The sequence below is a fragment of the Triticum aestivum genome, chromosome 4B (assembly GCF_018294505.1).
Source record: "Triticum aestivum cultivar Chinese Spring chromosome 4B, IWGSC CS RefSeq v2.1, whole genome shotgun sequence".
In the NCBI taxonomy this organism is placed as follows: domain Eukaryota; kingdom Viridiplantae; phylum Streptophyta; class Magnoliopsida; order Poales; family Poaceae; genus Triticum; species Triticum aestivum.
Genome location: NC_057804.1, coordinates 544554278 through 544581473, shown reverse-complemented (window position 1 = coordinate 544581473; position 27196 = coordinate 544554278). Strand labels below are relative to the sequence as shown.

Sequence of the window (27196 nt, the reverse complement as noted above, 5' to 3'; positions counted from 1 at the left end):
GATTGATTCAGTTGTATTAGGGGGGTGCTCGGATTTTTCCATATGAGTTGTTGGCTGCCGTCTTTGCGATATCAACTTATGTATGATTGTCTCGGAAAGATATTCTTAATAGGAAATGCATGTGAATATGATGATGAGACATGTTGAACTATTCCTACGTGTCGTGTATACTGTATGTACCTGATAATGTATGTAATGCAACACCTTTTAAATTTTAGATTTTAAACATATAATTGAATTTAAATTAGCTATTTAGAAACATTACATGGAGTTCATGCTAAACGAAAGTGCTAGCATTTTTTCTCTTATTACGAATTTTGTAAGTATAATATAATATCTTAACTGTTCATTTGGAAAGAGATATCTGTCAATGTTGGACGGATGTGTGTTCCAGTCTTTTAATCTTGTAGCACCTCGTTTTTCTCTACCCTTTCGCTGCCACAATTAAGTTGATCCATATGTTTGTTTAGAAAAGGTTGATCCATATGTCCGTAGTAACATGGTGCAGTGGGAAACTGGACCGATTGGTGGCAGGTTAGTCACAACGTAGCATGGCTGGGCTTCTTTCTCTAATAAAATTCAAACCGGCATTGATTACATCAGGTTTTCTCAAAAAAAATAAAATTTTACGTCAAGCCAGCCAAAGCGTAGGCTGTCAAAGAAGCCAAAGCGTAGCATGGCGCTTCTTTTTCTATTAGAATTCAATCTATTTTTCCTTTGGTAAACTCTCTCTCTCTTTTTGATGCCGATATCCACCACACGTATGGCATAATAGACATTCGCCCATACACCATGTGTGACATGAGTAAGGGGGCAGCCCACACGAGCTGTGTGTGCGCGAACAGTAGAATTGCCCACAAGTGTGGACGCAGCTACTTCGTGCCACACGCCCAACAAGTACTACTCATCCCTATCCCGCACGTGTGGCACGAAGCAAATATGCCCACACGTCCTGACGCAGCTACAATAGGTACCCGCGGGATGACGATTTAGTTGCCATCCGGGATGGCAGATGTAGTTATCCGGGGTGGCAAATATGGTTGTAGAAGTATGACAACTCTCTCTGTTTTGGTTAACTATAGTTGCCATGTCTAATTTATGGTAGTTGCCACGTGTAATCAAACCATAGTTGTCGTATGTGATTAACTACTTGCCATATATGGTTAAACAATAGTTGTTATGTGTGTTTACCTAGTTGTCACGTGTTGTTAATCACAGTTGCCATATATGTTTACCTGATTGCCACGCACGCGCAACTGCAGTTGCCGTCTAGCAAACGAATCATAGTTGCCACGTGTGTTTACCTACTTGCCATGTACGCGCAACTGCAATTGCCGTCCAACAACCTACAACTGCCATGTGGGCGAAAAACAGTTCGCTCACACGCGTGTGGACTAGGTGGGGACTTTTTTACTATTCTGACCCATTATCAAAAGTTTAACACGATTTGACCCCACTTTTAAACTTTTTTGAGATCTGACCCATTTCAACACGCCAGTAACCATAGCGTTTTGGTTACATGGAAGACGCCATGGTCTCCAGCGTCTGGCCATGGCCCACTTTCTGGTCAGTTTTTGGCTGCACGGCAAGGCAAAAGGCAGAAGCCATCAACCACGGCGTTTAGGTCTGAACAACTGAATCGTTGATCTGCATGCACGTATAATTCCTATGGGGTGGTTTGCTCACTCGCACATGCCATGCATGGCATACGCACGCACGCATCACTTCCATTAAGGGCTATCTAGCACTTTCATTGGGATCTAGGTACTGTAAACAGTTTATAGATATTATCTAAAAAAACAGTTTATAGATATTTCTGCCGCTGATCTCACCAGATCAGATGAATGTGAGTAAAATAATGATACTCTGGTTTTTAGATGATATTTTTGAATGTGTGATACTTTTTTTTCTTTTTTTTTTGAAACCTAAGCCTCCCCGCCTCCCCCGCGAGCCGACGGGGAGGGGCCTCCTATCTGCGCCGCAGTCGCCTCTACCTGCCTCCCCATCCCTCGCCGCCGCCCAAGGGCACGGCCGGGCGAAGCCCGACCGGCGCCAGCGCCGGCGGGGCATCTTCTTCCTCGCGCGATGGGCGGCGCGGGCCAGCCTCCTCGGGCCTGGGCGCAGCACAAGGCCCCGCAACGAGGCGGCTCACCGGCGTGGGGTGCCTGCGTGGGTGATGCGGCAGCGTGGAGGACTTCGTGGCGGTGGCAACCCTGGGCGGCGGCCCTGGAAGGTGGTGGCAGGTGAAGCCTAGGCCTCTCGTGGCGGCATGGCGTGGCGATGTCCCTGTTCAAGGCGGATCTGCACCGACGATCTGGTGACTTTTGGCTCCGGATTGGATTGGATCAGCGACGGTGACGAGCGTGTGGGATTCCTCTCGGCGGCTCTTGCGGTTTGGCGAGTGAGCTAGCTTCCCTCCTCCCAGGCTCTGGTGGTAGCACACGCAGGCAGTGGGTGGTGTGCTAGGGCTCCCACGGTGGCAGTGTTGTTGTGGATGGTCGTCGGATCTGGGTGGCGGCGAAGACCTATGAGAGTGCGTCCTACCGGTTTGCGTCCCAAACCCGGTATGTGGCTTGGTTGGGGCCTCCGGCTTTAGATGTTAGACATTTGTGTGATGTTTATTTGATTAGTCTCGGACTATCGGCACCCCTTCATCAAGTGGATAGGAGTGGTGACAAATATTGCTAAGATGATGGCTTCAGACTACCTGATGTACTATTTTGTAAAGTATTTGTGAATAATTAATAAAATGGCTGCATTCATCTTCCAGATGCGAGGCCGGGGGTCATCCTCCTTTTTGAAAAAATGAATGTGTGATGATGTTGATACCGTCCGCTAAGTGTATGGCGTGTCGTGCCTACTGTGCGAGGCAGAGGGCGCAGGAGGCCGCTACAGGCGTCAGCGAGGCGGAGTCGCACTCTCTGGTACCTCGACGGATGGGTTGCAACCCCGGCGCTGCAGACACGTCGTGCTGGACGTGACTTCCGACGACAACTGATTCGTTGTCGACCTCACATTGACCGACACTGTCAAGGCTCCGACTCAGACGAGAAAGAATGGGGCATGGAAGATGGCGGCACCTCGAGTCTTGTGAGCAAGTGTGTGCCATATGTCCTACTCTACCTCGCCGACGACCGAAGCAACACTTCGAGGGACGCAGCCGGCAGCCGGACATGGGCACAGCAGAGCCGGATGAGCTCCGCTTAGTTTAGATTTCATGTTGTATGTAATAGTATGAATTTGAGATTATTATTTTATTGCATGTAATAGTATGAATTTGAGAATTTTTTTGATTGAGATATCCAGTTGTTGAAGAGATTAGTCGAGACGTGGCCGATCACAGTTCGCGAATGGTGCGGGCGTTTGGTCAAATTGCTGTATCCGGATGTAAATGCTCTAAGCTGCTTTAGCATGTCCAGGGAGGCAACAGGTTGGATGATGTTAGTTGCTGGTCGAAGAACTGATGGGGTGGCACGTACGCGCATGCATGAGGAGGTGCTTCCATCCAGCGGCCCATGATCGATCCGTCAATCCACATGTGATGAGAGTGCTGCGTGCCAGTGCGGGTGTGCATGCATGCGCCATGCATGACATGCGCGCGAGTGAGCAAGCCACCCTACAGAAATTATACGTGCGTGCATGGCATGCTAATTAACGTTTCAGACCTAAACGCCATGGTTGATGGCGTCTTCCATTTGCCACTTCGGGCAGTCAAAAAACTGATCAGAAAGTGTGCCAGGGCCAGACGCTGGAGACCGTGGCGTCTCCCTTGCAACCAAAACGCCATATATGTTGGCGTCTTGAAGTGGGTCAGATCTCAAAAAAGTTTTAAACTAGGGTCAAATCATGATAAACTTTTGACAATGGGTCAAAACAGTGAAAATGTCCACTAGGTGGTGTCTGTGTGGGCAGAAACTAGTTTGCCCACACAACGCAGCTGGCAACCGCGTGCTGTGGGACGTGTGGGTGACTTCTTCAACGCTCACACACCGGCCTTGTCCTACGTGACACGCGAAAACTGCCTTAGTGTGTCAAGATTCGTGCAAACTTAACTGGAGGGTGATTCACACGTGTGGGCGAGTTGTAATGTTGCCACACGTGTGGGGCGTTAGTGTTTTCATTTTTTATGTGAAACCGTGATGGGGTTAACCTTGAGCGTGTTATTTGCAATAACGTGACAGACTTAGTTGTGCAACACAATGTATGCCTATACATAACATTTGTATGTAATGTTATGTCTTCAAATCTCAACTGTTTAAATTAAAATGTTAATGGTTAAGATATTTAATCTATGTGGACGAACGTGATGGCTTGTTTGGCTCTTGTCTTAATTATATAATAGATAGATACTATGTAGGAACATCGTACATGTATCTATCAGGAAGAGGGAGGGCTTTTGGCGGCCGTGCTACAGGCAGGCCGCTATCCCGGCCGTTTGTTTGGGCTTGGGGATCTGTAATGTGTCAGTGTGTGGCAGGCTTGCGCCAGGCCTACTACCTGAAATACGGTCTGGAATACAGCTATCGGATGCCTAGGCGTATCCTGTTCTGCCCATACTACTTGCCTGTTCGCGTGCGCCCAGAAAGACTGGCCCATGGGTGCTGGTTCGAAACGGCACAGGTGAAGGAATTCCATGCCAACCCATCCTCCTGCCTTACCGTGTGGACCAGACCAGAGCTCCTGTTCCGGTGACGCGCTCTCTTTCCCTCGCCCTCATTCCTATCCAGTCGCCTAGCCCTCCCCCCTCCCTCTCTTCTCGTCTGTGCGGTGGTTATCGTCGGCAAACGCGCTCCCCGACCGAAGCGACGGCCGGAGCGCTCGTCCTCTTCCACGCTGGCGGCCAAACCACCCGGATCCAGCTTCATCTTCCACTCCGGCAGCCGAATCACCTCGAGTTTGCGGAACACCGGATCTGCTCAGGGTAAGGGCCTCCTCGTCCACGGATCTGGCTGGGAAAAATCATTTTCTCCATTGTTTCGGTGAGGCTGGATCACACGTTCTGTACTTATGCTTTTTCTCCTACCTGGTGTTCATCTGTTCTAGAGTTGCACGTTTTTGGCGATTCTAGTCTTGTTCCTTCTATTGCTTTGGCATGGCTGATTTGGCTGCATGGATGGATCGAGATGTATATCATTTGTGTTGATGAACCCAGAATAGAGTGCTCTCTGATAGTCTGTACGTATGCAATTTTCTTTTGCAGATCCGAATTTCCTGTGATGTTTTTTAGATGATGTATGTGGAGGATAATCATGAGGGGAAAATGTTATTCATGCCCATGCGTATTTGCCAGATCGGCTTAATTTTTTCCAACATGTGTTCTTTGGGGTGCTAATTCATACAGTTTCAACTTTTTGCACTGCATGTGCTATTAAACCTTCATTAGTGATTATTCTTAATGAACCGTTCAAATTGAGATAGTGTAAAGATGAACCGTTTACAAGCTGGCCTATTGACAACTGTTGCTGTTTCATATGGATTTTGAAATGGTGTAGTATAGGATTGACCACTAAATTTGTTTTAGTGTGCACCAGACTTTTGGTGGTATAGTATAGGATTTTTTGGTCCTGGATTGTGAAATCCTGATGAACTATGTGTCACTAAATTTAAAATAATTTAGGGTTCAGACTATAACTATGTCTCACTGAATTTAGGATAATTTAGAGTTCAGACCAAACACATGCATCAACCGCTCAAATCAGATTTCAGAAAGAATCCGGGACAGGATAATTTCAGTTGATTTAGGGTTCATGATGTTTATCTTTGTTCTGCTGGTTACCATACTCATGTGCACTGGATGAACACACATCAGGTTTTAGGGTTCGGGCAATTTCTTTTGGTTTATTTATAAATTATAATCAAACCCAAATGCTGTGCCATGAATCCAAAACCATTATTTTCTGCAATCAGTGATACACCCGTGGTCATGCGTATCTGTTAGTCTACATTACGTATAGATTTAGTTGTTTTTATCTTTATCGACCCATCGGTTAGTTTACTGAAATTTGTTGGCAGTGGTGCATTATGTTCTTTAACTGCGATACTGAAGCAGATCGAAACATTTAACAACAAATCAGCTCTTAAGTAATTAACAAAGACTTGATGGTTGTGCTATTAATTTGGGCTTGAATTACGAATCTGACTAAAATTTCCTGTTTTTGTGTTACTCTTATAGAATATTTTTTTTGCCCTGAATTCTTAACGTAACTGGAATTTATCTGCTAGGGTAAAAGGATTGAAAAAATAGCTATCGAGCGTGAGTGGGGTTTCATTCTGATTTGGTGTTGAACATTTTTTTTGCAAAGTAGGGTTTCATTGAGACTTTGAGAGCTACCTGCCAATTGAGAGGCATATGCAAGTAAGGTTTACACCTGGGTGATTTTGATCAATTTGGCGAACCTATGTACAAAGCTGGTGCATATCGGAGGGCCACAGGTGTACAACCCGCCCCCAAAGAGGTGATTTGCCGAAGGCTCCAAGGAAATTGCCGAAATGCACGAACTGTGGGGTGGTTGGACATCGTCGCAATGCGTGTGGCACTAAGAAGAGCAGGCCGTTTGAGCCAAACTTCCTCTAGTTACAATCTTCATCGCAGTGATGGTTTATGTAGTCGGCTTTGCAATATTTGTGGCAACTATTTCTATTTTATGATGCACATGTTTCATTTGCTGCCCGTATTATCGAACCAGGTCTCCTTGCCATGTTTTAGCTGATTTATTTAGCATCTCCTGGTGTGGACTGCATAAAGCCTTTGATCCATGTTCTGTGCTAGTGTCCAAAGCAAACTGTTAGGCCAACTCCACCGCGCGACCCTATCCTGTCCGGCTCCGTCCGTTTGGGGTAAAACGGACAAACTGGGCGGCCCACCGTGCGGGAGCAAACGGACATTTGTCTGTTTTGTGTCCGCTTTCGACCCATCCGCGACCCAAGTTTGCGTCGTTTTTGGGGTGAAACGGACACCACGCGGACGCGCCGGCCGTCTGCGCGTGTCCTCCCCTGGCCCACCCGTCGGTGGTACAGGACGGACTTTTTCTGTCCGCCCCCTCCCTCCTCCGGCCGCATCCCACTCCATTCTTCTCCACTCTTCCACACTCCTCCCCTCGACTCCCGCCGCCACTGCCATTGCGGCAGCGCAACACGGACGCGCGCTCGCCCAACCCCTTCCCCTCGACGCCCGCCGCCGCTGCCATTGCGGCAGCGCAACACGGACGCGCGCTCTCCCAGCCCCTTCCCCAGCCCCTTCCCCTCGTCGCCGCCGAGCTACCCAACCACGGCCGCCTTGTTTTCGCACCCGCCGGCCGGATTTGGGACGGATCCGGTCGGTCTTGAGCTCGCCCGGCTATGGGAGGCCGGGCCGCTCACCTCGCCAGAAGGCCCTGGCAGGGCCGCAAGGCCACATGCAGGAAGTGACTCATCCTCCACTCGGATCTGCACCGTCGATGGTCCGTCGGCAGATACGCGAATGGCGGCCGGCCGGGCTCGGTGCTTTCCCAAAAGCTCGTTGGCGCACCGTTGCCCCTCATCAAGTGCGACCACTGCCCAAGGATGGTCGTGCGCCGCGTGTCTATAACACCGGAGCATCCCGGATGGGTGTTCGTCAAGTGCTTAAACGATGGGGTACGTGGTCTTTTTAGCTTTGGTTTGTGCTCTCGAATTAGATTAGTTGTGCTAACTTTAAGTTTTATTGTGTAGAATGGATGCAAGTTTTGGTATGGGGAAGAAGAATACATCGATATATTGATAGAGCGAAATCTAGTACATGTTCGTGGACTTTTAGCTAGCCTAGAGGCTGTAGATGAGCCAAGTGCACTTGTTGCTAGATTAGAGGCTAGGCACGATACTACATGTGAGGAAGCAACATCGGCTTCTGGCTTGAAGAAGAAAGGAGGGTGCAACGTCGAGCCTCCTCCACAGATCAACAATGAGTGCATCGAGAAGGCCCTAACCCAACTCAAGGGAGCAGTTATGGAAGTTGGGTATCTTCTCAAATGTATTCTTGTGGTTCTTGTTTTCTTTGGCCTTGCTTCACTAGTTAAAATGTGATGATGTATTTGTCATGTACCAAAAATGAATGATGAAAAAAGCTTAAGGACTTGAAAAAAATGTGCACGCGGACAAGATGCGGCCGGGATGCGGCCGCGCGCTGGGCACACGGCCACCGCATCCCGGAAACTGCCCGAACACGACCCCATTGCCCTACTCAAACGGACAAAATCCGGACAAAACGGACATCCGATTGAAATCGCGCGTTGGAGTTGGCCTTACATCTTGCTGCTGTGAAAACCGAAAATGGTTGTTTTGCTAGCTGTGGATTTGATCAGGAATCAGTTCTGGGGGTTTAAATTGTTACTCCGTCGGTAAACTAATTGTTCTTGTCCTTCTGAATGTGTTAGTCAGTTTCGGTGATTTGTATGGGCTCCTGTGTTGTTTCCAGTAATACAAAGGAACTGTTTTACAAAATCCTTGTTGGTGTGCTTATTACCTCCGTTAACATGTAGCCATGAGAGATGATTCTTCTCCACTTATCCACTAGTGTGATGGTCACCAGGCACGTACGAGTTCCTTGTAATCCACTTATCAATGTACGGCATGGCACCCCAAGACTGATGAAATGACAAGGCTGGTCATAGCTTGCTTAGGGTGCTCAATTCCACTTTGAAACGGCTGGCAGGGGTGAGCACGCCACCCCTGTCGAGCATAGGTGTGAGCGGCACATGGTACAGGCATTCAATGCCTGTAGCAGGTCGGCGTGGGTGTTGCTGAGTTCCATGGCCTGCTACTAACCATTCCTAGGCCCTAGTCTACCAGGGTCCGTGCTTACTTTTATTCTGAAAACTAATCACCGAAAAAAGAGGTAAATTATGGCGTCCAACCGAAGAAAATAGCTAATGTCCTGTGGAAAAGTTGGACTTAAGTTGATCCTGTGAGTAATGCAGCTTTCTAACTGAATCGATCTGTTCGCTGCTCATCCTGTCTGTGTGCGCACCACACTGGCTGGTCTCGTAGTTGAGCAGCTCGCATGCTGGACGAACACATGCCGTTAAGCCAACTTCACCGCGTGACCCTACCCTGTCCGGCCCCGTTCGTTTGGGGTAAAACGGACAAACTGGGTGGCCCAGCGAGCGGGAGAAAACGGATATTGTTCGTTTTGTGTCCGCTTTCGACCCATCCGCGGCCCAAGTTTGCGCCGTTTTTGGGGTGAAACGGACATACACGGACGCGCCGGCCGTCTGCGCGTGTCCTCCCCTGGCCCGCCCGTCGGTGGCACAGGACGGGCCTTTTTCTATCCGCCCCTCCTTCCCTCCGGCCGCATCCCACTCCATTCTTCTTCACTCTTCCACACTCCTCCCCTCGACGCCCGCTGCCGTCGTCGCTGTCATTGCGGCCGCGCAACACGGACGCGCGCTCGCCCAGCCCCTTTCCCTCGTCGCCGCCGAGCTACCCAACCACGACCGCCTTGTTTTCGCACCCACCGGTCGGATTTGGGGCGGATCCGGTCGGTCTTGAGCTCGCCCGGCTGTGGGAGGCCGGGCCGCGCCATGGACTGGCCGGGCACCTCGCCGGAAGGCCCTGGCAGGGCCGCAAGGCCACATGCAGGCAGTGACTCATCCTCCACTCGGATCTGCACCGTCGATGGTCCGTCGGCAGATACGCGAATGGCGGCCGGCCGGGCTCGGTGCTTTCCCAAAAGCTCGTCGGCGCACCGTTGCCCCTCATCAAGTGCGACCACTGCCCAAGGATGGTCGTGCGCCGCGTGTCTATAACACCGGAGCATCCCGGATGGGTGTTCGTCAAGTGCTTAAACGATGGGGTACGTGGTCTTTTTAGCTTCGGTTTGTGCTCTCGAATTAGATTAGTTGTGCTAACTTTAAGTTTTATTGTGTAGAATGGATGCAAGTTTTGGTATGGGGAAGAAGAATACATCGATATATTGATAGAGCGAAATCTAGTACATGTTCGTGCACTTTTAGCTAGCCTAGAGGCTGTAGATGAGCCAAGTGCACTTGTTGCTAGATTGGAGGCTAGACACGATACTAGATGTGAGGAAGCAACATCGACTTCTGGCTTGAAGAAGAAAGGAGGGTGCAACGTCGAGCCTCCTTCACAGATCAACAATGGGTGCATTGAAAAGGCCCTAACCCAACTCAAGGGAGCAGTTATGGAAGTTGGGTATCTTCTCAAATGTATTCTTGTGGTTCTTGTTTTCTTTGGCCTTACTTTACTAGTTAAAATGTGAAGATGTATTTGTCATGTATCAAAAATGAATGATGAAAAAAGCTTAAGGACTTGAAAAAAATGTGCACGCGGACAAGATGCGGCCGGGATGCGTCCGCGTGCTGGGCACACGGCCACCGTATCCCTGAAACTGATCGGACACGATCCCATTGCCCTACCCAAACAGACAAAATCCGAACAAAATGAATATTTGTTTGGGGTCGCGCGGTAAAGTTGGCCTTAGTCTACGAAGTGACCAGCGCTGTCCCCATTTTTTTTCTCTTTCAACTGATGATGCTCCTTTCTCGCCTAGCCACGCGGAGCAGTTGGTTGACAATATAGCTGTACCACTCTACCACTGGAGGGCGCATCTCTCCTGAAACTTGAGGCTAAATAAAAACGCTTGTACATAAGCATGCAGCCGTGGCGACATTAATCAAGGGTAACACTGTTTGATCTATCTGATTCAACATAAACACGAGTGCAACTGAACTGTTCTGATCCTCCTAGCTGGTACATATGCCAATAACTGCAGTTCAGGATTAGTATTTGACGGCTTTAAGCACAAACATGGCCAATCAATGATGAAACCAAACATCACAAAATACATGCCCAAAATGCTTTGCTTAGTGATTAGTATAACACGTAATGGAGAACACTAATGGCTGTTTCGCTGGACGCGAATGCTCCACGCACACACTTTTGGATACTGGTGCTCTCAGCTGGCCACAAATCAACCACGACATGCATGTACAGGTCGTACAAGTCTACGAGCGCATGGGCCAGGACTCCTAAAGCGAGCGACATTGTGCGTACATGTCAGGCGTGTGTAAGAGCCCTAGGTGCTTTCGCATGTGCGTGGGCCATCCTTAGTTCAATACATGCCAAAAATTAATCAAATATACGCCGTATACACTGCATGCGCGGATCCCAATGGTGGCCTGACGGCAGGGATTCCAGCCTGCCTGTAGCGCGGCCACCATTGGCATTTTTCGCTATCTCCCTATACTACAAAGATTTAATGGATGGTCTCTTAATATTATATATCTCAGGCTTTGAAAGCTTGGTTCGCGCTCGACCTTTGCGTCCTCGGCGTAACGTGTCATCTAGTAGTTACAGTGGCGGGCGGGGCTTGTGAGGCACGTGTGCGCTACGATGGCCCTCGATACGTCAGGAAAGATCGTCGACGCATCTGGGGTCACCCTCGCAGCCGGGCTAGTTGTGCTTCATTAATCAGCTAATGGGCTTCCTTCCGTCAGTAAATGAATGGGTTAGCTGACCTGGAGTACTGGGCTACTAGCCTAGGCCTAGCAAGCACTGTATTAGGTTGTTTTACTCGAGGCGAGGACCACGATCTTTTTTTCTCAAAGAAAAGAACCACGATCAAGCGTTGGCTCCACCTTCCTGTGACCCCGCTTGTTAGGCTGTTCTAGACGGCGACACCCTGGGTTGATCGGAGACAGAACGGCGGCGAGTGTAGGCTGGCCTGGGCTGGGCGCATTGCCAGCAGTGGGTTGAGTCGGAGCGGATCCATCCAAGGAACGGCTTGCATCATCAGCCGGCGGCTGCTTGCCCCCTTGTTACTAGGTGAGATTGATAGACTTATTTTTAGGTTTAAATTTTGAGATTAGAGCGTGGGGAGTTGGTCATTGAGGATATTTCACTTTAAAATTACATTTGTATGACTACTATGTTCAAAATTCACTTAATCATTAATGTTGATAGATTTGTGGCTCATGATTTTTGTGCTATTTTCTATGTTGTCTATATGAATCAAGGTTTTTTGCTGGTCAATATTTTGGAAACCGACCAGGTAACGGATATTTCGTCGGACCCTGAATTTGTTGCTACATTTTTAGGTAGTTAACATAGAACCCATATTCATATTTTAGCACAAAACATAGCCCCTAGCCTTGTGGAAGTGCTTTCAGCGTCAGAGGATCGACTACCAGTCTTGTCAGCTTGATTTTAGTGTTTAATTTTTTTTATGTCGTGGTGGGTTAGAGAGGACTCAAATCCGCTCATTAGGGAGTGGATTGATATGTGTTGACTGCTAGAACACAAAGATATTTGCGTACATAAAGGGTAAAAATACTATATATTTTGCTAATAAATGAATTTGAATTCAAAATTTGTATAAATGCTTTTAGGCCAAAAAAGCCAAAAGTTTTTGAGATTTTTCAAAAACCAATTCTTTTGGCCCCTACCTGGAAAAGCCGGTATCAAGAAAAAAAACCTTGGTTGAAGCACTAGATTTTAATTTTATATTATATCGTTAGGCTTAAACTTGCCCAGGCTTCACAAAATTTCTGGCTCCGCCCTTGAGTAGTTATGATTTGTACTAGATACATACTTTTAGAGATGTAAACTAGAGAACTTTAGGGTGTAGTATGATTAATCGGAGATATATTTTATTTATATGTGTAATATAATCAACATGATTGTGAAAATTGATGGACTATTACATTATCTTGGATTGAATTAGTAGGAAGAAAATAAAGATATTGGAGTAATAGAAAATCTGTTTGTGTTAGGTTCAATGATATATCTGCTTGGATTCTATGCTGGAATTAAACCTAAGACTGGGCACTTGGATTTGTGATATTTTGACATGAGCTTGAAATCGGAGAAATTTAGGGTGTAGTATGTGTCGGCGTTTTGGGAACCAGGGTACCCAGACCTGCCTGCCTGCGGCCCATGACGTGGCTCCATCGACAGCCTGGTACGACCCATCTTTGACTACGACAAGACAAGACCCTCGCGAGGGGCCAAGCCTCATGAGGCGGACGACATCAACACCTCTTGAGGGAGCAACCACCCAAGGCGGTCTCTTGAGGAGCGGAGATTTCTATGCAAGCCCTCACCTCATGAGGCTGAGGTGTCATCAGCCATGACGACCAAGGCTAGGCGCGCGCCAGCGGGCGTAGAGCAGCAGGTTTTCTCTTTGGTGCAAAGGAGACAAGCGCAGGTGCAGAGTCTCGAGGAATCATCCAAAGGTTGCCATTTGCGTGCAACGAGACCAGGACAGCCAGAGCGGCAGGATGGATGTCATCACCGAGCCCACCACGACATCACGATCAAAAGCTTTTCAGGCGAAGACCACCTTTCGCCAGGATCAAGTGTACTACTTGTCCCCTTTCAAAATTGGCAGTTGTGGGTTCCCTTCCCGCCTAAATTTTGGGGGAAGAGGACCAAGGCCACTATAAATATAGCCTAGCAACCACCGTAGGAGGCATCAGGGATCGACTCATCGAATCCCCAAGAGCTCATCACAAGAACAGGCCTCCTGAGGCTGTTCTTCCCCTTGTACTAGTTCATCCTCAGCCCCCCCCCGCGAGGCTAATCCACCACAAAGTAGGAGTAGGGTTTTCCACCGCAAGGTGGCCTAAACCTGGGTAAACTGTCGTGTCCATTTTCCTTCATGTTCATCGAGCTAGGTCATGAAAGCAGCAGGTCGATCGACTTAAGAGGTTGAGTTCTTTGCACACGCCCCTGAGTTCGAACCTTTCTTGGGTCTGCGGAGCCCGAAATCAGACATTCAGCACACCAGGTAGGGGCGTGTCGAAGGTCGGCCTCTTCATCAACCGCGCTCCACCCTCGCCGGTCGGTCTCCATGGCGGGCGCCGCTCCTCCCGCTGGTCCATCGGGCACGTTCGGAGGCGTCGTGGGCCTCCGGGCTTTCTTCCCCGCCCTGCGGCAGGTGCGATGGCCTCCAAAGTTCAGGCCGGAGCTGCCACCGCGCTACGACGGCGCGACAGACCCTGCGGAGTTCCTCCGAATGTACGCGGAGGCCATCTGGGCGGCGGGCGGAGATGACAATGCCATGGAAAACTGGCTCCATATGGCACTCACAGGCATGCCTCGCACCTGGTTGCTCGACCTATCAGAGTCTTCAGTGGCTTACTGGGAGGAGCTGCACAAGTCGTTCATCACACGCTTCGCGGTTCAGGCGCACCACGCCGTCATGGCCATCCTCGACGGGTCGTAGGCGCCCGCTTCGAGCTGCCACACCAAGCAGTTCTTTCGTCAGATGAGGGATTCCCCGTCCCGGCGAGGGGCCCCTTTGGGCTGGGCGGCGCCCAAGGCCGACTTCACCTTTGACTCCAGAGATCACCCCAAGATCGCGGCCGGTGCCGGCGTGTGATACGTCTCCAACGTATCTATAATTTTTGATTATTCCATGCTATTATATTACCCCTTTTGGATGTTCATGGTCTTTATTTTACTTATTTATATCATTTTTAGGACTAACCTACTAACCGGAGGCCCAGCCCGTATTGCTGTTTTTTTGCCTATTTCTGTATTTCGAAGAAAATGAATATCAAACGGAGTCCAAACGGAATGAAACCTTCGGGAGCGTGATTTTTGGAACGAACGTGATCCAGAGGACTTGGAGTGCAAGTCAAGAAGCAATCAAGGCAGCCAGGAGATAGGAGGGCACGCCCACCCCTCCTAGGCGCGCCCCCTGTCTCCTGGGCCCCACGAGCAGCCACCGACGTACTTCTTCCTCCTATATATACCTACGTACCCCGAAAACATCCAGGGAGCCAACGAAAAACAATTTCCACTGCTGTAACCTTCTGTATCCGCGAGATCCCATCTTGGAGCCTTCGCCGGCGCTCTGCCGGAGGGGGAATCGGCCATGGAGGTCTTCTACATCAACACCATAGCCCCTACAATGAGTTGTGAGTAGTTTACCACAGACCTTCGGGTCCATAGTTATTAGCTAGATGGCTTCTTCTCTCTTTTTGGATCTCAATACCATGTTCTCCCCCTCTCTTGTGGAGATCTATTCGATGTAAAATCTTTTGAACTTAATACTCTAGATGCATGCTGGATAGCGGTCGATGTGTGGAGTAATAGTAGTAGATGCAGGCAAGAGTCGGTCTACTTGTTGCGGACGTGATGCCTATATACATGATCATGCCTAGATAATCTCATAATTATTCGCTTTTCTATCAATTGCTCGACAGTAATTTGTTCACCCACCGTAATACTTATGCTATCTTGAGAGAAGCCACTAGTGAAACCTATGGCCCCCGGGTCTATCTTTTATCATATAAGCTTTCAATCTACTTTTATTTGCATCTATATTATAAAATACCAAAAATATATTTATCTTATCATACTATCTCTATCAGATCTCACTTTTGCAAGTGGCCGTGAAGGGATTGACAACCCCTTTATTGCGTTGGTTGCGAGTTCTTTGTTTGTTTGTGTAGGTGCGTGGGACTTTTGAGGAGCCTCCTACTGGATTGATACCTTGGTTCTCAAAATCTGAGGGAAATACTTACGCTACTATTGCTGCATCACCCTTTCCTCTTCAAGGAAAACCAACGCAAGCTCAAGACGTAGCAAGAAGGATTTCTGGCCCCATTGCCGGGGAGGTCTTCGCTCAAGTCAATACATACCAAGTACCCATCACAAACTCATCTCCCTCGCATTCACATTATTTGCTATTTGCCTCTCGTTTTCCTCTCCCCCACTTCACCCTTGCCATTTTATTCGCCCCTCTTCCGTTCGATCTTGTGTCTCCATGTACCTTCTTTTTTCTTGCATCTTCGCTTGCTAAAAGTTTGTGGATCCTCATCCACTTGCTAATCTCTTTAAGAGATCCAATTATGTTGAACCTATTGCTAGTGAGTTGAGTGCACTAGATTATCTTTATGAGGTTTTTCTTGAAATTCGTGAATCTGAAAATTGTGGTGAAGTACTTTATGAAGCAATTCATGATAGATCTTTGAATAAAAAGCATGATTGCAATGATTTTAATATAAATTCTCTTGATGTTAATTGTGCTAATAATATGAAAAACCCTAAGCTTGGGGATGCTAGTTTTGCTATGTTTACTACTTGTTGCAATGATCATAATTGGGATGATTCTTCTTATGATCTTGAAAATTTGTTTAAGCCCCATGATGAATATGAGATTGATAATTTTGTTTGCAATAATATTGAAAGTGGGTTTGGAAGAGTGTAAACTTTAGATCCCACATATTTGGAGTATGCTCAATCTTCTGATATTTTTGATAAAAGTGGGTTTGGAGAGGTCATGACTTTAGTTAATGTTAATCCCACTATCTTGGAAGAGTGTCAACTTTGCATGCATATGGATCGTGTTGAGAATATGTTATGTGATAGCTATTCTGTTGAATTTTCTTATGATCCTACATGTAATTATTATGAGAGAGGAAAATATGGTTGTAGAAATTTTCATCTTACTAATTTACCTCTCGTCATATTTGAGATTGCTATCGTCTCTTTCTTCTTCCTTGCATATGCTAGTTTTTGCTTGCCTTGCAAATTTGTTTGCTTATAATATGCCTATGCATAGGAAGTATGTTAGACTTAAGTGTGTTTGTCACATGTTTTATGATGCTCTCTTTATGCTTCAATTCTTGTCTTTCATGTGAGCATAATTGAAATCTCAATGCCTAGCTAGGGGCGTTAAACGATAGCGCTAGTTGGGAGGCAACCCAATTTTATTTGTGTTTTTGTTTTTGTTTATGTTTAGTAATAAATTTTGCATCTACCTTCTATTTATATGTGTTTTTATGTTTTAAGTAGTGTTTGTGCCAAGTAGAACCTATAGGATAACCTATGATGATAGTTAATTTGATTCTGCTGAAAAACAGAAACTTTGTGCGCACGAAATTAGTTTTGTTAAATCACAGAAACATGCTTTTGCGTTGATTATTTTTGCTGCTGATCAATAGAAATTTTTTCCAGGACTTCCTATTTTGGTAGGATTTTTAGAGTTCCTGAAGTTTGCATTAGTTACAGATTGCTACAGACTGTTTTGTTTTTGACAGATTCTGTTTTTCGTGTGTTGTTTGCTTATTTTGATGCATCTATGGCTAGTATTAAGTGGTATGAACCATAGAGAACTTGGAATACAGTAGGTTTAACACCAAAATAAATAAATAATGAGTTCATTACAGTACCTTATGTGGTGGTTTTCTTTTCTTTCACTAACGAAGCTTATAGGATTTCCTGTTGAGTTTTGTGTTGTGAAGTTTTCAAGTTTTGGGTAAAGCTTTGATGGACTATGGAATAAGGAGTGGCAAGAGCCTAAGCTTGCGGATGCCCATGGCACCCCAAGATATTCAAGGATAGCCAAAAGCCTAAGCTTGGGATGCCCCGGGAAGGCATCTCCTCTTTCGTCTTTGTTCATTGGTAGCTTTACTTGGAGCTATATTTTTATTCGCCACATGATATGTGTTTTGCTTGGAGCGTCGTGTATTATATTAGTCTTTGCTTTTTAGTTTACCACAATCATCCTTGCTGTACACACCTTTTGGGAGAAGCCTACTTGATTGAATTTATTAGAATATGCTATGTGCTTCACTTATATCTTTTGAGCTTGATAGTTTTTGCTCTAGTACTTCACTTATATCTTTTAGAGCACGGCGGTGGCTTAATTTTGTAGAAATTGCTAGTATCTCATGCTTCACTTATATTATTTTGAGAGTCTTTTAGAACAGCATGGTATTTGCTATGGTTATAAATTGGTCCTAGAATGGTAGGCATCCAAGTTGGGTATAATAAAAACTATCATAGGAAGTGAATTGGATGCTATGATCAATTTGATACTTGATAATTGTTTTGAGATATGGAGGTAGTGATATTAAAGTCATGCTAGTTGGGTGATTATGAATTTAAAGAATGCTTGTGTTGAAGTTAGCAAGTCCTGTAGCATGCACGTATGGTTAAAGTTGTGTAACAAATTTGAAACATGAAGTGTACCTGGCTTGTGCATCCTTATGAGTGGCGGTCGGGGACGAGCGATGGTCTTGTCCTACCAATCTATCCCTCTAGGAGCATGTGCGTAGTGCTTGATGTTTGATGACTTCTAAATTTTTTCAATAAGTATATGGGTTCTTTTGACTAATGTTGAGTCCATGGATTATACGCACTTTTACCTTTCCACCATTGCTAGCCTCTTCGGTACCGTGCATTGCCCTTTCTCACCTTGAGAGTCGGTGCAAACTTCGCCGGTGCATCAAAACCCCGTGATATGATATGCTCTATCACACATAAACCTCCTTATATCCTCCTCAAAACATCCACCATACCTACCTATTATGGCATTTCCATAGCCATTCCGAGATATATTTCCATGCAACTTTCCACCGTCCCGTTCATCATCATCATGACATACTTTACTTTTGTCATATTGCCATTGCATGATCATGTAGTTGACATCGTATTTGTGGCAAAGCCACCATGCATAATTTTTCATACATGTCACTCTTGATTCATTGCACCATCTCGGTACACCGCCGGAGGCATTCATATAGAGTCATATCTTGTTCTAGTTTCGAGTTGTAATTCATATGTTGTAATCAATGAAAGTGTGATGATCATCATTATTAGAGCATTTCCCAAAAAAAAGAAAAAAAGAAAGGCCAAAAGAAAAAAAGAAAGGCCAAAGAAAAAAAAGAAAAAAAAGAAAAAAAGGAAAGGCCAAAAGAAAAAAAAGGGCCAAAGAAAAAAAAGAAAAAAAGAGAAAAAAAAGAAAAAAAATAAAAAAATAAAAGGGGCAATGTTACTATCTCTTTTTCCACACTTGTCCTTCAAAGTAGCATCTTGTCCTTCATGTAGTAAGTCTCATATATTGTGCTTCAAAGTAGCACCATGTTTTTCATATAGTGAGTCTCATATGTTGTCACTTTCATATACTAGTGGGAATTTTCAATTATAGAACTTGGCTTGTATATTCCTACGATGGGCTTCCTCAAATGCCCTAGGTCTTTGTGAGAAAGCACGTTGGATGCACACCCACTAGTTTTCTTTTGTTTAGCATTCATTTATAGCTCTAGTGCATCCGTTGCATGGCAATCCCTACTCCTCATGTTGGCATCAATTGATGGGCATCTCCATAGCCCGTTGATTATCCTCGTCAATTTGAGACTTTATCCTTTTTTGTCTTCTCCACACAATCCTCATCATCATATTCTATTCCACCCATAGTGCTATATCCATGGCTCACGCTCATGTATTGCGTGAAGGTTGAACAAGTTTGAGATTATTTAAGTACGAAACAATTGCTTGGCTTGTCATCGGGGGTGTAGAATTTGGGAATATCTTTGTGTGACGAAAATGAAGCATAGCCTAACTATATGATTTTGTAGGGATGAACTTTCTTTAGCCATGTTATTTTGAGAAGACATGATTGCTTTGATTAAGTATGCTTGAAGTATTACTATTTCTTTTGTCAATATGAACTTTTATTTTGAATCATTTGGATATGAACATTCATGCCACAATAAAGAAAATTACATTGAGAATTATGCTAGGTAGCATTCCACATCAAAAATTCTGTTTTTATCATTTACCTACTCGAGGACGAGCAGGAATTAAGCTTGGGGATGCTTGATACATCTCCAACGTATCTATAATTTTTGATTGTTCCATGCTATTATATTACCCCTTTTGGATGTTTATGGGCTTTATTTTACATATTTATATCATTTTTTGGAATAACCTACTCACCGGAGGCCCAACCCGTATTGCTGTTTTTTTGCCTATTTCAGTATTTCGAAGAAAAGGAATATCAAACAGAGTCCAAACGGAATGAAACCTTTGGGAGCGTGATTTTTGGAACGAACGTGATCTAGAGGACTTGGAGTGCAAGTCAAGAAGCAATCGAGGCGGCCAAGAGATAGGAGGGCGCGCCCACCCCTCCTGGGTACGCCCCTGTCTCCTGGGCCCCACGAGCGGCCACCGACGTACTTCTTCCTCCTATATATACCTACGTACCCCGAAAACATCCAGGGAGCCAACGAAAAACAATTTCCACTGCTGTAACCTTCTGTATCCGCGAGATCCCATCTTGGAGCGTTCGCCGGTGCTCTGCCGGAGGGGGAATCGGCCATGGAGGGCTTCTACATCAACACCATAGCCCCTCCGATGAGTTGTGAGTAGTTTACCACAGACCTTCGGGTCCATAGTTATTAGCTAGATGGCTTCTTCTCTCTTTTTGGATCTCAATACCATGTTCTCCCCCTCTCTTCTGGAGATCTATTTGATGTAAACTCTTTTTGCGGTGTGTTTGTCGAGATCCGATGAATTGTGGGTTTATAATCAAGTTTATCTATGAGAAATATTTGAATCTTCTCTGAATTCTTTTATGTACGATTGAGTTATCTTTGCAACTCTCTTTGAATTATCAGTTTGGTTTGGCCTACTAGATTGATCTTTCTTGCCATGGGAGAAGTGCTTAGCTTTGGGTTCAATCTTGCGGTGTCCTTACCTAGTGACAGAAAGGGTTGCAAGGCACGTATTGTATTGTTGCCATCAAGGATAAAAAGATGGGGTTTATATCATATTGCTTGAGTTTATCCCTCTACATCATGTCATCTTTCTTAGTGCGTTACTCTGTTCTTATGAACTTAATACTCTAGATGCATGCTGGATAGCGGTTGATGTGTGGAGCAATAGTAGTAGATGCACGTAGGAGTCGGTCTACTTGTCGCGGACGTGATGCCTATATACATGATCATTCCTAGATAATCTCATAATTATTCGCTTTTCTATCAATTGCTCGACAGTAATTTGTTCACCCACCGTAATACTTATGCTATCTTGAGAGAAGCCACTAGTGAAACCTAGGGCCCCCGGGTCTATCTTTTATCATATAAGCTTTCAATCTACTTTTATTTGCATCTTTACTTTTTGCATCTATATTATAAAATACCAAAAATATATTTATCTTATCATACTATCTCTATCAGATCTCACTTTCTCAAGTGGTCGTGAAGGGATTGACAACCCCTTTATTGTGTTGGTTGCGAGTTCTTTGTTTGTTTGTGTAGGTGCGTAGGACTTTTGAGGAGCCTCCTACTGGATTGATACCTTGGTTCTCAAAAACTGAGGGAAATACTTACGCTACTATTGCTGCATCACCCTTTCCTCTTCAAGGAAAACCAACGCAAGCTCAAGACGTAGTAGCGCGCTGCCCATGCTCTACACCGCCACTATCTGTAATGTAGCGGTCACCAGAACCCTCATCAACGACAACGCCGGCCTCAACATCCTTTCCATGGGGGCGTTCGGCCTGTTCCACGTGCCTTATGACCGACTCCTCCCCACCAGACCATTTTCCGGAGTGGTCGCTGGCTCCACCTGCCCCGTGGGGCAGATTCGCCTCCCCGTCACCTTTGGAACGCGCGACAACTACCGCTCCGAGCTCATCGACTTGGACATCGCGCGCATCGGGCTCCCGTACAATGCCATCCTCGGGTACCCGTCCCTTGCCAAGTTTACGGCGGCGACTCACCCCGGCTACAAAGTCATGAAGATGCTAGGAGGCAACGTCGTCCTCACCATGGCAGGAGACACTGGGGATGCGCTGACGGCCCTCGGGCTCACCTTCAATGACACGATGGCCACGCGGCCAGGTGCAGGGAGCGCTCCGGAGGGCCCGGGGGCTGCCCCAGCAAAGAAAAACCCATTGTTCTCCCAAGACCGGGCCGAGATGAAGCAAGTACCGGTCGACGAGGATGCGGTGTCAGGAGCTACCTTCACCATAGGCACTGGCCTCCCCCGAGACCAGGAGGAGGCGCTGGTCAGCTTCCTTCGTACGAACAAGGATGTATTTGCATGGCAAGCAACAGACCTGGTAGGCGTCCCGCGGGGGGTGATCGAACACCTTCTCATGGTGTGCCCCCACATGCGCCCTGTGAAGCATAAGGCGCGGCGGCAAGCCCCGGAGAAGCAGTTGTTCATCGTCCAGGAGACCGACAAGCTATAGGAGGCCATCGTTATCCAGGAAGTGCGGCACCCGGAATGGTTGGCAAACCTGGTCATCGTCTCCAAGAAGGGCGGAAAGGAGCGCATGTGCATTGACTTCACGAGCCTGAACAAAGCTTGTCCTCAGGATCCATTCCCTCTTCCTCGCATCGACCAGATCGTCGACTCCACTGCCGAGTGTGATCTACTGTGCTTCTTGGATGTCTTCTTAGGCTATCATCAAATCAAGATGACAGTGGAAGATGTAGAGAAGACGGCCTTCTTGACCCCGTGTAGGGTGTATTGCTACATCTGCATGCTGTTTGGGTTGCACAATGCCCAAGAAACCTTCCAATGATTGATGCACATCGCTTTGGGCAAGCAGCTTGGGGGAAACGCAGAGGCTTACGTCGATGATATAGTGGTCAAGTCCCGGGAGGCAAGAACCCTTGTTGGAGATCCGGAGGAGACGTTCGCCAACCTGCGCGAGGTGAAGCTGCGGCTTAATCCTGAGAAGTGTGTATTTGGTGTCCCATCTGGCAAGCTATTGGGGTTCCTGGTGTCGCACAGAGGAATTGAGGCCAACCCGGAGAAGGTCAAGGCAATAGAAATGATGAGCCCGCCTCAAATTCTCAAGGAAATGTAGAAGCTGGCACGCTGCGCGACCTTGCCTGGGCGCTTAATCTCAAAGCTAGGCAAGCGTGCCCTCCCTTTCTTCAAGCTGATGAAGATGAAGGACCCGTTCGAATGGACTCCAGAGGCTGACGCGGTTTTCCAAGACCTCAAGAAGTACCTCACCAGCCCATCGGTGATGGTGGCGCCTCGCCCTCTCGAGCCCTTGGTGCTTTACCTGGCCGCCATGCCACACTCAGCCAGTGCGGCGCTGGTGGCGGTCCGCGAGGAACATGCAGCCAAGGGTGTGCGGTGCGGAACCACACACCTGTCCAAGACACCACGACCTCAGGACGGCGCGCCTAAGGCCGCGGCTGAACCTTCAGGAGACGGGGCTCCTGAGGTTGGGGCCCTTGAGGCAGTAGTAGCCCCTCTTGAGGACGGGGTTCCTGAAGCTCCATCGCCCCAAGAGGAACATGACTCAGCGGACACTTCATCCCTCGTCGAGCATCCCGTTTACTTCGTCAGCACCGTGCTGCGTGACGCGTGGGCACATTACCACATGCCGCTGAAGCTCCTCCTTGCACTCCTCGTTGGTTCCAAGAAGCTGCGCCACTACTTCCAAGGTCACCCTATCAAGGTCGTCTCAGCCTACCCCTTGGAGAGGGTGCTCTGAAGCCCCAACACCACAGGAAGGATTGCTGAATGGAACATCGAGTTGCAGGCGTTTTAGCTGGAATTCAGCACCACCCGAGTCATCAAGGGCGCAGCCCTCGCTCACTTTGTGGCTGATTGGACTGACGCACCAATCCAAGAAGTGGGTGATGACCGCTCTCTCGCCCCAAGAGACAAAGTGCCTGATGGCTGGGTCATGTACTTCGATGGCACATTCGCGTGTCAGGGCGCGGGGGCTGGAGTCGTGCTCATATCGCCCGCCCAAGACAAGCTCTACTATGCCGTGCAGCTCTACTTCTAGCACAGCGAGAAGGTGTCAGGGTGATCGACACCTATGGGATCACGAGGATCCCTTCTACGGTTGGCGAGGAGCAGGAATGCACAAAGAGCAGGTCTAGTGATCAGCACGAGGGATTTTTATCCAGGTTCGGGCCGCTGAGGAGCGTAAAACCCTAGTCCTGCTTTGAGCGTATATTTGGTGTTCTTGTGTTCTAGACTAGCTGCGTTGCATGCCCAGTCCAAAAAGTCCGCATCCTTCTCCAGTACGCCTCAGGCCTCCTTTTATATGTCAAAGGGGTTGCCACAGTGGCACACAGGAGGTGTAATGTAGCTACAATGTACAAGCTTATCGATGACGTTGTAGGACAAACACATTAAATGCGTTGCTTACATGCCCTCCAACTTTATCGGGGACGGTAATAGAACCCGTCCCCTCCGTTGCTGCCTCACCCTGCCTTGACATGTGTCCAGGCTGACAAGGCATGCAGCGCCAAGTTGACTAGGTGGCCGCTGCGCTGGCGCGGTGGCAGGATCTTCACGAAGATCTGCATGCCACCACGTAGGTGTTTGCTTAGTTGGCTGAGGATCTGCATGCGGCCATGCAGGCGTCTGCCTAGTTGGCAGGCTGGTCGCCGTGCTGGAATGGTCGTGGGGTGGCTAAACCTTGTCAGGTGCGGGCCCAGCCGCAACTATCCCCGACAAGGGCCTTGTCGGGTGTCGTGGAATTGTCACGGCAGATGTCTCGCAACTAGGTTAGCTTAAAGGGATTAAACGGGAGAAAGGACACAGAGAGTTTATACTGGTTCGGCCCCTTGCGGTGAAGGTGAAGGCCTAATCAAGTTTGAGGTGGTGTTGCTTATGTCTTGATTACTAGGGAGCGAATACACTTGACCTAGCTTTCGATCTCTTGTCTCTTGCCTTGAACCGCCGCCGGGTCGTCCCTTTATATACACAGGTTGACGCCCAGCGGCTCACGGAGTCCCGACCGGCTCATAAACAATGTGTCCGGCTCGGTGACTAAATCTACCTGCCTTACAATACAAGTCATACACATATGGCGGTTTACTCCTATGGGCCTTCGCTTCATGAACCGCCATCTTCAACATCCTCATGGGCTTTGTATTAATGAACTGCCCTAGGTATAACCCGGCACCCTCCTGGGCGGGTCATATCTAATAGTCATATCCCTAACATTAGGCCCCAGATTGATTTGAACTTGTTCATGTCATTCTTCAACACTTAGAAAAAATCCTTCCTTATTTATTTGTGCGAGATCTCATAACCCGCCATGACATCATCTCCTGCGATTGTGGTAATCCGCCATGACATCATCTGCCATTAATTTTACACAATATCCAATATATCTTAATAGATCCTTATCTTTAATAACCATTCTGAAAATCGAGGCATCCAAATGGCTAGATAATCATTCTTTGGGCTCCTTGTTTTTCGCGCCCACCTGTTACCCTTCTCCTTATAAATAGGGTCGAACAACCCTCCTTTCATTTCCCCCCTTGCTTTCTCATCTTCTTCTTCCTCTCGTGACTCCCCTAACACCTCGAGCTTCATCGCCGCCGTCCTCCGACCGCTGCACCAACTCAGGCCGCTGCATCAACCTGACTGGTCCAGAAAACGTCGGTGCTCCACTGCAGTCCATCTGCATCCGTAAGTGTTCATCTCCCTATGCGCCAGATCTGCATTAGGGTTAGCCTTGTTCTTCGGTGTTCTTCGTTGTTCTTTGCTTTCTGCTTCAACCCCAATAGCTTCTGATCTGAATATAGTATAAAACTCGTGCGGTAGCAGTTTAGCCTTTGTTTTTAATATCAGAATACTTTTTTCTTCATAGAAGATCTCACTAGAACACACGAACTCCTCTACTGCCGCTTTAGGTTTAGAATTTACTGCATTTTCTGAACTGCCGCCGATCCAAAATTATAGCTTCAGTCTGTGAAATCTGTTTGTCCATCACTTAGCAAAATTTTTCTTCTTGATAGACCTTAACTATCAGTATTGTCGTGGCGGCTTACATCACCAGTTATAGCTAGTCATATATCATTAGGCCCATTTTAAGCCGCCACTCTGAATATGTACTATAGTGTTTTACCTCCGGCTTAATGAATCAACTTAAACCGACAAAAATGTTCTTTCTTTTAGGCTTCTTTCTTCACAATGCCGCCGAAGATAGTCACTTCATGTAATTGGGTTTCCCCCATTGTCATTGAGGACACGCTCAAAGACTTTGTCAAAACCAGCTATTTACCAGCAAAAATTGTCATGCATTATCGCGCCCCCAATCCAGAAGAAGAAAGACCTCAACAAAGGATGATGAGGTCATTGTTTTTATTGATCACATGAATTGGGGCTTGTCACTGCCCGGTTCTAAATTTTTCCGAGATGTTCTGCACTTCTTTCAGCTTCATCCTCAAGACATCAGACCCAATTCTCTGTCAAACATCTGCAACTTTCAAGTTTTTTGTGAAGTACACCTTCAAGAGGAGCCCAGTGTTGAACTGTTTAGGGAATACTTTTATTTGAACCGCCAAAACGAGTTATGAAGGGACCCAGCTTGGAACTTGGCGGAATCTCAATTCAACAAAGAAGAGATGCTATCTTCCCCTATGCTTGCTTGCCGAGTCACCCTAAAGATTGGAATCAGACATGGTTTTATTGCAAAGATACCTCTCCGGCTGACGAGAATCCACTGCCAGGCTATCGTGCCCAACGTCTCGACCCAAAGCATCATCTTCCTGACAAGCTTACCACTACTGAACATGCAAAGCTCGCCCCCACCATCGCAAAGGTCAAGGCTCTGTTGGGAAATGGTTTAACTGACATTGACTTGGTTTGATGCTAGGTTGCTTGGCGGATCATACCCTTGAGTCGTCGATCCAGCTTAATGTGTACTTACATGGGTGGTAAAAAGGATCCACTACGCCACATCTCCATGCGTTTAACTGATGAGGGAAACAATGAATGACAAAGATCCTTCTGAATGAAGATCCGAAAGATTGCAGCAAAGTGGGTCTGAACCCTTTCTGCAAACTTAACCCGCCACCAGAGATGAGTCTTTAAATTACTTACTTTTCATTCGTCACTCCAAAATTCTATTAATTCAACTTTGATGACTTTCACAGGCTGACTCTGATTTTTGGAAAAAGAAATACAACCATGAAGCTGCCAAAAAGGCCAGGGCTGCCAGGAAAGCCGCCAAGAAAACCGCCAAGAAGAAGAAGAAGAAATCTAGTACTTACGAGCTGTTTGAACTGGACAATAGCTCTGAGTCGGAGGTAGCTCTTGATTCTCTTGGCTCCTATTTCAACTATCTTATTGACATTGATTATCATCAGGATGACACGGGGGCCAGTCAAGCTGGCGAGGAAGAGGTAACTATCATTTCCTCTGACTCCTAGCCTTTGCCAAGACAGAAAATTCGAAGAGTAACCCGACAAGTAAGCTTTTCACACAGTTTAGCTCATCTGGATCCTCACTTTCTTTTGAAGCAACAACAGCACGAGAGCCGGCTACAGACTCGGACCAGCGGAGGTGAAGAATTATCTTCCGGTTTACCAATTACTTCAGCTCCGAGGAAACGCTGAAATGAGGTTATCCCAAATTTAAACTCTTTTTATACTTTGGCGGGTCTCATTCGCCAGCCACTTAATTCGTCTGATTCAAATTATCAGGA

At 47.0% G+C, this 27196-nt stretch overlaps 1 long non-coding RNA gene across 1 annotated transcript; it reads left to right on the top strand.

Annotated features, from left to right (window-relative positions):
- Positions 1 to 4396: 4396 nt before the first annotated feature.
- Positions 4397 to 6756, top strand: LOC123093187 (uncharacterized). Its single transcript, XR_006445141.1, has 2 exons — positions 4397 to 4921; positions 6306 to 6756. It is a non-coding gene; the product is annotated as an uncharacterized lncRNA (long non-coding RNA).
- The last annotated feature ends 20440 nt before the right edge of the window (positions 6757 to 27196 follow it).